The sequence below is a fragment of the Schistocerca cancellata genome, chromosome 1, assembly GCF_023864275.1.
Source record: "Schistocerca cancellata isolate TAMUIC-IGC-003103 chromosome 1, iqSchCanc2.1, whole genome shotgun sequence".
In the NCBI taxonomy this organism is placed as follows: domain Eukaryota; kingdom Metazoa; phylum Arthropoda; class Insecta; order Orthoptera; family Acrididae; genus Schistocerca; species Schistocerca cancellata.
This window is the reverse complement of record NC_064626.1, coordinates 1,163,035,006-1,163,045,071: the sequence shown is the minus strand read 5'-3', so window position 1 is coordinate 1,163,045,071 and position 10,066 is coordinate 1,163,035,006. Positions and strand designations below refer to the sequence as shown.

At 46.6% G+C, this 10,066-nt stretch overlaps 1 non-coding gene across 1 annotated transcript; it reads right to left on the bottom strand.

Moving 5' to 3' along the window:
* Window positions 1-2,330: 2,330 nt before the first annotated feature.
* On the bottom strand, window positions 2,331-2,404 carry Trnat-ugu (transfer RNA threonine (anticodon UGU)). The gene has a single exon. It is a non-coding gene; the product is annotated as a tRNA-Thr (tRNA).
* Window positions 2,405-10,066: the final 7,662 nt, after the last annotated feature.

Here is a 10,066-nt window from a genome sequence, read left to right as displayed (position 1 = left end):
CTTGCAACAAAAATACAACGATATTGTGTAGTGCTCATATGTGGAACCTTAATCGTTTTATTTTTTAGGTCAATTGCCCCTTTTCGTATCACACAGATACCTTGTCTAAATTGCTTGCTTAGCTGAGTGGTAACGTGCTTGCCTACCATGCAGCAAACCCGGGTTCGATTTCCGGACGGCTTGGAGATTTTCTCCCCCCCCTGCCCCCCTCCTCCGTGATCCCTCCCCCCCCTCACTCATCCCCCCCCTTGGACTGGGTGTTGTGTTGTCCTCATCATCCTCATCACCACCAACGCGCAAGTCTCCCAATGTGGCGGCCGAACTTCCCCGGACGGGACCTCCCGACCAACAATGACACCAGACGAACATTTCGTTTAACTTCCTGTCCAAATTATTTTGCAGTTCGTTTTGATCTTCAGATAACTTTACTAGACGGTAAATGACAGAATCACATGCAAAGAATCTGAGAGGGCAACTCAGATTGTTTCATAAATCGTTAATACAGACGAAGAACAACATAGCGCCTACGACACTTTCTCGGGGAACCCCCGATATCACTTCGGTTTCGCTACGTCACTTACAGTTAATTGCTACATTTCTGAAGGGAGATCACGAATCTAGTCACTCAGCTGAGACGATATGCAATTTGATTATAAGCCGCGAACGGTGTCAAAAGTTCACTGAAAATATAGAAATACTATTGATCTTAAGATACGTTGAAATCGACGAATGCCAAGGGAATTGAGGTTTTTTTAATATCTTCACCGGTGGTCTGAAATGGAACTCCAGGTCAGGAATACAGAGATGCGCAATCTGTACCTTACAGTCTAATTTCAGTATGGATACTGTAAGTTCTCTGTAACATGATCGTTTATCACTGTATAAAATTTTATGAATGTTATTAATCGACTTTAAATCACTAACACGTCGGAAATTAGCTACTACTTTATTCTAGAAGTGGTTTTCTGTTGAATTAATGGCCACGCATTTGTAAATATTCCAAAATATTAAAAGGAAAGCCAACATAGAAGTATCCGTTTTTACACCCAATATTGCCGTCTAAAGTATTATGAGCACTGGGGAATGTTGCTTTTTCCTCGATTTACGAAGTTGGGAAAAAAATTGCTGGAATTTGGTTTTGCGATGCAACCCAGCTTCATATGCAGATGTTTCATGAATTGGATACAAAATAATGTACTTTGTCATGTAAATAGGCATACTAACAACGACGCCGTTCTCTGCTCCGACTACATGTTCGTGGTTCTACATAATGTGCAAGTTAACAAGCACAGTAAAGAGCCACATTATCGAGTTATTATGTCATATACAGCTGGCATCGAAACATTAAAGAAAATAGTAGCATCCAATAAGTGCAGTTCGCGAGAATTTGCTTGTGTGCCGGCTTTTCATGAATATATTGTCCCCGCATTAAAAGCACGTAGCGACGGCTTTCGTTTTCCCCGTACTGCTGTGAACCGCCGCTATACTAGTTCCATACACAATGGGGTCGCGGTAAATTTGGGACGCCATACTGCCATTTATTTGCATCGCATTTAAAGTTCTCGCGCGAGCAAAATTCAAATGTGGTGTCTAGTTCGCGAAAACACCCACGTACATTATCAGCGTTGCACCGAAAACATTATGTGCATGAATGATGAATGAATATCATACGTCACTTTCCATGCAGTATAATTTGCGAGCGTTACCATTTGATCATTCAAATTTCCATGTATATAGATTTAACATCATTTATTGCTCATCGTTTTCGTTTCTTTTTAGTCTCTTGTACTATCGAGTTTTTGTTTGGCCAATACCAAATTTTCTGACCTACGATCAGAAACATTTTAGACGGAGGGTTTAGGGACATTATCTGTTCTCTTTGAAGCGGACTGCTGACGCGCTAAAATTCAATTGAGTACAGAGTTTATCATTCCAAACTAAATACGTTTAGGAGGGGACACAATTCTGTTTATACATGAAGATAGTAACTTTTCTCGAAAGAACAAAAAAAAAATGGTTCAAATGGCTCTGAGCACTATGGGACTCAACATCTTAGGTCATAAGTCCCCTAGAACTTAGAACTACTTAAACCTAACTAACCTAAGGACATCACACACACCCATGCCCGAGGCAGGATTCGAACCTGCGACCGTAGCAGTCCCGCGGTTCCGGACTGCAGCGCCAGAACCGCTAGACCACCGCGGCCGGCTCGAAAGAACAGATACCGTTGGTAACCGTGCAGCTTCTCTAGAATAAATGATAATTAATTGAAACCCTCAGCTGCCGACAGGTGTTGTTGATATACCTCGATGGGGACAGCCGAAAATGTGTGTCCCAACCGGGACTCGAACCCGGGATCTCCTGCTTACATGGCAGACGCTCTATCCATCTGAGCCACCGAGGTATGTCAACAACACCTGTCAGCAGCTGAGGGTTTCAAGTAATTATCACAATACTGTTTACTTAGGGATGTCTCACTAACATGTATTTCCCAGATACCATTCCCCAGAGAGTTATGAATGTTTATTTTCTTCGCATTTTTCCATATTGCACTCAGAATTTACATCTGATTTTGCTTCTCATAAGTTTAAGCATTTCCTCCAGCATGGTTCTTAGAATGGTTCAAATTTCTCTAAGCACTATGGGACTTAACATCTGAGGTCACCAGTCCCCTAGACTTAGAACTACTTAAACCTAACTAACCTAAGAACATCACACACATCCATGCCCGAGGCAGGATTCGAACCTGCGACCGTAGTAGCCGCGTGGTTCCGGACTCAAGCGCCTAAAACCGCTCGGCCACATCGGTCGGCTGGTTCTTAGAAGATTATTATTTTGATATACAGGGTATTTCAGAATTACACTGACAAATTTCGAGGGGTTGTAGAAGGTGCCTTGAGGAACAAACTGAGAATGGCAACACGTGTTCGGAAAAGTCATCCAACGCCACTACGTAGCGTCGAAGATACAAGCAACGGGGCTGACCAGCCAGAACATTATAACCACAGACCTACTAGCGGTATAAACCCATCAAGGCGGTAGCAGCGTGACCTGGCGAGGAATGGCTGCTAGCCAGACACACGCACGATGCATGTATCATCAGTGAGCGAGCTGTCCGTGTGTAGAACGGGGAAGGTGCGCGAACTATCTGAGTTTGAACGAGGGCAGATTGTGATGGCCCGAAGCTCGACACAAGCATTTTGGAAACCGCAGGACTTTTCGGGAGTTCGAGGAGTGCTGCGGCGAGTGTCTTCAACACGGGGTGAAACCACAATGAAACCACGTCCAAACGTAGTGAAGTTGGGGGGGGGGGGGGGGGCACCACTCATCACAGATGTCGGACATCGTAGGCTGGGCAGACTGGTAAGGCAGGACAAGCGGCGAACTGTGGCGGAACTAAAGTTAGCTTTTAATGCCGGGCAGAGTACAAGTGTGTCTGAACACGCAGTGTTCCGACCACTCCTTACAAAGGGCCTCAGCAGCCGAGGACTCATGCATGTGCCAATGTTAACACCACAACATCGGCAGCTACGAGTGAAATAGGAACGTGACCATCGGCACTGGACGTTGGCGCAGTGGCAGAGGGTTGCATCGTCTGATGAATCCCGACATTTTCTTCATCATGCCGATGGGAGGGCACGATTCCGTCGTCTTCCAGGGGAACAGCTCCTGCACACCTGTAATGCGGGACGGAGACAAGAAGCCGACGAATCCATTATGTTCCAGGGAACATTCATGTGGGCATCTATGGGCCCAGTAGCGCTCATGCAAGGCATCATGACGGCAAAGGTGTATCTTACACTGGTTGCAGATCACGTACTCCCCTTCAGTGTCACTTTTCAACAAGATAATGCGCCAAGTAGGCCGCTGTGGCCGAGCGGTTCTAGGCGCTTCAGTCCGCAATCGCACGACTGTTACGGTCGCAAGTTCGAATCCTGCCTCGGGCATGGATGTGTGTGATGCCCTTAGATGATGATGATGATGATGATGCTTGGTTTGTGGGGCGCTCAACTGCGCGGTTATCAGCGCCCGTATAACTTCCAGCCTTTGTTCAGTCCAAAATCGCCACTTCCATGAATTATGATGAAATGATGAGGACATCACACACACCCAGTCAGCTCGAGGCAGGTGAAAATCCCAGGCCCCGCCGGGAATCGAACCCGGGACCCCGTGCTCGGGAAGCGAGAATGCGAGCGCGAGACCACGAGCTGCGGAGCTGATGTCCTTAGGTTAGTTAGGTTTAAGTAGTTCTAAGTTCTAGGGGTCTGATGACCTCAGATATTAAGTCCCATCTTGTTCAGAACCGCCTATTGGCTTCTGTCTCGGGTTCTTCGGCGGACGTTCATCTAATGATTTTTCTGACGTTTCGCCAGCACGAGTGGCTGGCATTGTCAAAGCTTCACCCTCCATTGCCGGTGGTGAACTGGAGGCGAGCTCGCGGCCGCAGACTATATGTACCTGGCGCGCCAACGTCCGAGGGCTTCTCCGCGGTCATTTCCGGTGCGGTTCTCCTCTTGCTACCTGCGACGGTCGTTCGCTGCAGTACGGGAAGCCAGGATCCGTTTACCTTAAGGCTTTCCTCTTTCTTGTTGAAACTGTTCGCGTGTTTTTGTATTTCTACAGCTTCTCTGAACAAGCGCGTGTGATAGTGCTTCTCTACAGCTAGAACTTCCGTGTCGGCGAATTTTATTACGTGGTCGGTCCCATTCAGTGCGTGCTCTGCCACGGCCGATTTCTCCACCTGCCCCAACCTACAATGTGCGTCTGTTACGCTTCAACACTCGGCGAAGTACGGAACCAGAAAAAGAAATGTCGGGTACGGCCTTTCTGCCATACATTCCCAGAGTGACGGACAGAATCGGCCGTACGTTGCGCAAACATGGCGTAAAGACGATTTTCAAACCGACAAGGAAGATCAAAGAGTGTCTTAGATCGGCGAAGCAGAAAAGAGACCCACTTGCAATGTCGGGAATATACCGTATACCATGCACATGCGGAAAAGTTTATGTCGGAATGACTGGACGATCAATTAACACCAGGATCAAAGAGCACAAGCGACAGTGCAGGTTGGGGCAAGTGGAGAAATCGGCCGTGGCAGAGCACGCACTGAATGGGACCGACCACGTAATAAAATTCGCCGACACGGAAGTTCTAGCTGTAGAGAAGCACTATCACACGCGCTTGTTCAGAGAAGCTGTAGAAATACAAAAACACGCGAACAGTTTCAACAAGAAAGAGGAAAGCCTTAAGGTAAACGGATCCTGGCTTCCCGTACTGCAGCGAACGACCGTCGCAGGTAGCAAGAGGAGAACCGCACCGGAAATGACCGCGGAGAAGCCCTCGGACGTTGGCGCGCCAGGTACATATAGTCTGCGGCCGCGAGCTCGCCTCCAGTTCACCACCGGCAATGGAGGGTGAAGCTTTGACAATGCCAGCCACTCGTGCTGGCGAAACGTCAGAAAAATCATTAGATGAACGTCGGCCGAAGAATCCGAGACAGAAGCCAATAGGCAGTTTGTCAACAAGTGGCCACGAAAGCCTTAACAATTTTGTTCAGAACCATTTGAACCATTTTGATAATGCGCCATGTCACAAGGCCAATAGTGTGACGGAGTTGTTCGAGGATCACAGCGGCGAGTTACATTTGATAAGCTGTACCCCCAGCTCTCCAGATCTGAAAATCTTCGAACACATCTGGGATGTGACTGAACGTGGCGTCAGAGCTCATCGCCCTATCCACGGAATTTGCGTGAATTAGGTGACTTATGTGTGTGTGTAGATGTGCTACCAACTCCCTTCAGCGACCTATCAAGGCCTCGCTGCTTCATGCCACGACGTGTTGCCGCTGTTATACGTGCGAAAGATGGACATAGGCACGAAATCAGGTGGGTGGTCATAATTTTCTGAGTGACCGGTTTATATTTATATACTTACAGGGTGATTCCGCGATAATGTTGCAACCTTTAAGGGATGCTGGAGGAGGGTAAATGTATCAGTCTGAGTTCAGGGACTCTGGTCCGAAAACGAGAGAGTCGAAGTTACAAGCGACAATCGTTCTGATACCTCTGACAATGGTACACATAGTCCGGTACTGTTGTTGCTAAGAATATAGGGCAGTCAACTTTCCAAGGTGGTACTATGGACAAAAACAAGAAAGTAAGTCCAGTAAACATGGGGTGTAGAATGCATACCTTAAGAGCAACGGGCACGTGTTCAATAGTTTCACAGTAGAGAAAACTCATACACTGAAGAGTCAACGAAAGAATTACACGTGCCAAATATCGTGTAGGGCCCACGTGAGCAGTCAGAAGTGCCGCAACACGACGTGACACGGACTCATCTAATGTCTGAACTAGTGCTGGAGGGAAATGACACCATGAATCCTGCAGGGCTGTCTATAAATTCGTAACAGTACCAGAGGGTGGAGATCTCCTCTGAATAGAAGCTGCAAGGTATCGCAGATATGCTCAATAATGTTCGTTTCTGGGGAGTTTGGTGGCCAGCGAAAGGGTTTAAACTCAGAAGAGTGTTCCTGGAGCTACTCTGCAGCAATTCTGGACGTATGGGGTGTCGCATTGTCCTGCTGGAATTGTCAAAGTCCGTCGGAACGCACAATGGACATGAATGGATGCAGGTGATCAGACGGGATGCTTACGTACGTGTAACCTGTCACAGTCGTATCTAAATGTATCAGGGGCCCATAACACTCGAACTGCACACGCTCCACACAATTCAGAGCCTCCACCAGCTGGAACAGTCCCCTACTGACACACAGGGGCCATGGATTCATGAGGTTGTCTCCATAACTACACGTCCATCCGCCCGATACAATTTGAAAGGCGACTCGTCCAACCAGGCAACACGTTTCCAGTCATCAACAGTCCAATTTCAATGCTGACAAGTGCAGGCGAGGCGAAAAGCTCTGTGTCGTGCAGTCATCAAGGGTACACTTGAGTGGATCGCTCGCTGACACTTGTTGATGGCCCAGCATTGAAATCTGCAGCAATTTGCGGAAGGGTTGCACTTCTGGCTTGTTGAACGATTCTCTTCAGTCATCGTTGGTCCCGTTCTTGCAGGATCTTTTTCCGGCCGCAGCGATATCGGAGATTTGATGTTTTATCGGATTCTTGATATTCAAGGCACACTCCTGAAATCATCGCACGGGACAATCACCACCAGAGGCTGTGTCCCATCTCTTGTGAGCCGACTGTAACACCACGTTCAGACTCACTTAAATCTCGATGACCTGGCGTTGTAGCAGCAGTAACCGATCTAACAACTGCGGCAGACACTTGTTGTCCTATACAGGCGTTGCCAACCGCAGCGCCGTATTCCGCCTGTTTATACATATTTGTATTAGAATACACATACCTATACCAGCTTGTTTTGTGCTTCAGCGTAGCTCCTCTGATATCCATTTGGGAGCCCATGTTTACTGGACTTGTGTTTTCTTGTTTTGGCCCACATTAAAACCTCTGAAAGTTGTTGGCTCTACATTGAGCACGAGAGGGTAGAGATCTCTTCTGAACAGCACGTTGCAAGGTATCCCAGATATGCTCGATAATGTTCATGTCTGGGTATTCTCGTGGCCAAGTGTTTAAACTCAGAAGAGTGTTCCTGTAGCTACTCTGTAGAAATTCTGGACGTGTGGGGTGTCGCATTGTCCTGCTGGAATTGTCCAAGTCCGTCGGAATGCACAATGGCCATGAATGGATGCAGGTCACCAGACAGGATGCTTACGTACTTGTCACCTGTCACAGTCGTATGTAGACGTATCGGGGGTCCCACATCACTCCATATGCACATGCCCCACACCATTACAGAGCCTCCACCAGGTAGCAGTACACGTCCATGCACTCTATACAATTTTAAACGAGACTCGTCTGACCATCAACATGTTTCCAGTCATCAACTGTCCAATGTCGGTGTTGAATGGCCCAGGCGAGGCGTAAAGCTTTGTGTCGTGCAATTATCAAGGGTAACGGATGGGCCTCCGGCTTCGAAAGCCCATATCCATGATGTTTCGTTGAATGGTTCGCACGCTCACACTTGTTGATGGCCCAGCATTGAAATCTGCAGGAATTTGCGGAAGGGTTGCACATCTGTCACGTTGCACGATTCTCTTCAGTCATCGTTTGTCCCGTTCTTGCAGGTTCTTTTTCCGGTGCGCAGTGATGTCGGAGATTTGATGTTTTACTGGATTCCTGATATTCAAGACACATTCGTGAAATGGTCACACGGGAAAATCCCCACTTCATCCCTACCTCGGAGGTACTATGTCCCACCGCTCGTGCGCCACGTTCAGACTCACTTAAATCTCGATAACTTGTCACTGTAGCAGCAGTAACCGATCTAACAACTATGCCAGACACTTGTTGTCTTATATAGGCGTTGCCGACCGCAGCGCCGTATTCTGCCTGTTTTACATATCTCTGTATTTGAATACGTATGCCTATACTAGTTTCTTTGGCGCTTCAGTGTAGATGTTTTGCCCACAAGTATCGTACAGTCCCACGTAGTTGAGCTTTAAAGTTCCGGTTTCCCCATAGTCCATGTGGCACTTCCATACAATACTGTCCTCCAAACGTACATTCTCAGTAATTTCTTCCCCCAAATTAAACCCTGTGTTTGGTACTAGTAGACTTCTCTTGGCCAGGAATCCACTTTTTGCAGGTGCCAGTCTCCTTTTGATGTCCTCCTTGCACCATCTGTCATGGGTTATTTTGCTGCCCATGTAATAGAATCCCTTAACTTCATCTACTTGTTGACTATCAGTTCTGATGTTAATTTTCTCACTGTTCTCATTTCTTCTACTTTTAATTATTTTCGTTTTTCTTCGATTTACTCTCAGTCCATATGCTGTAGTCATTACACTGCTCATTTCAATTAGCAAATCATGTAATTCTTCTTTACCTTCACTCAGGATAGCAATATCATCAGCGAATCCTGTCATTAATATCCTTTCATCTTGAATTTTAATCCCATCCCCTTCTTTTATTTCCATCACTGCTTCTTCGATGTACAGATGGAACAATAGGCGCGAAAGACTACATCCCTGTCTTAAACTCTTTCTAATCAGAACACTTCTATCTTGGACTTCCACTCTTATTATTCCCTCTTGTCTCTTCTACATATTGTATGTTAACCGTATCTCCCTGTAGCTTACCCCTACTTTTCTCAGAATTTCTAACATCTTGCATCATTTTATATTGTCTAACGCTTTTGTAGGTCGACAAATCCTATGAACGTGTCTTGATTTTTCTTTTGTCTCGTTTCCATTATCATGCGCAACGTCAGATTTGCCTCTCTGGTGCCCTCACTTTTCCTAAAGCCAAACTGATCCGCACCTAACATACCCGCGATTTTCTTTTGTGATACCCGTACCCCTACATAACTCGGTCTGCAGCAAAGGAAATCCGAAACATGTACTCTTTATGGTAATAAGCCGCTCTAGTCGGGCAATGGTATAACGCCCGACAACATATGTAACTAACTTTCTCAAGTCCATACGTATGCAGGGTGTTTCAAAATTACGCCGACAAACTTCGAGGTGATGTAGAAGCTGTTTCGAGCGACAAACGGTGGATAGCAACCCGTGTCCGAGAAAGTCATCCATGACTCTAAGAGCGTCAAAGTTATAGTGCCCGCTGTGTGTATACGCAGGGAGATTCCGTGATGTTGGTACAAGCTTTCTGGGATGATGCGGAAGAAGAATAAATGTATCAATTTGAGGTAAGGTACCTTGTTCCGGAAACGAACTAATCGCAAGTCATGTGCAAAAATCATTCTGATACCTCTGCGATTGGAATACATGTACCGGTACTGTTGCTGCTAACAATGTAGAGCCAACAACTTTCACAGGTTTTAATGTGGGCCAAAACAAGAAAACACAAGTCCAGTAAACATGGGCTCCCAAATGGATATCAGAGGAGCTACGCTGAAGCACAAAAGTAGCTGGTATAGGTATGTGTATTCTAATACAAATATGTGTAAACAGGCGGAATACGGCGCTGCGGTTGGCAACGCCTATATAGGACAACAAGTGTCTGCGGCAGTTGTTAGATCG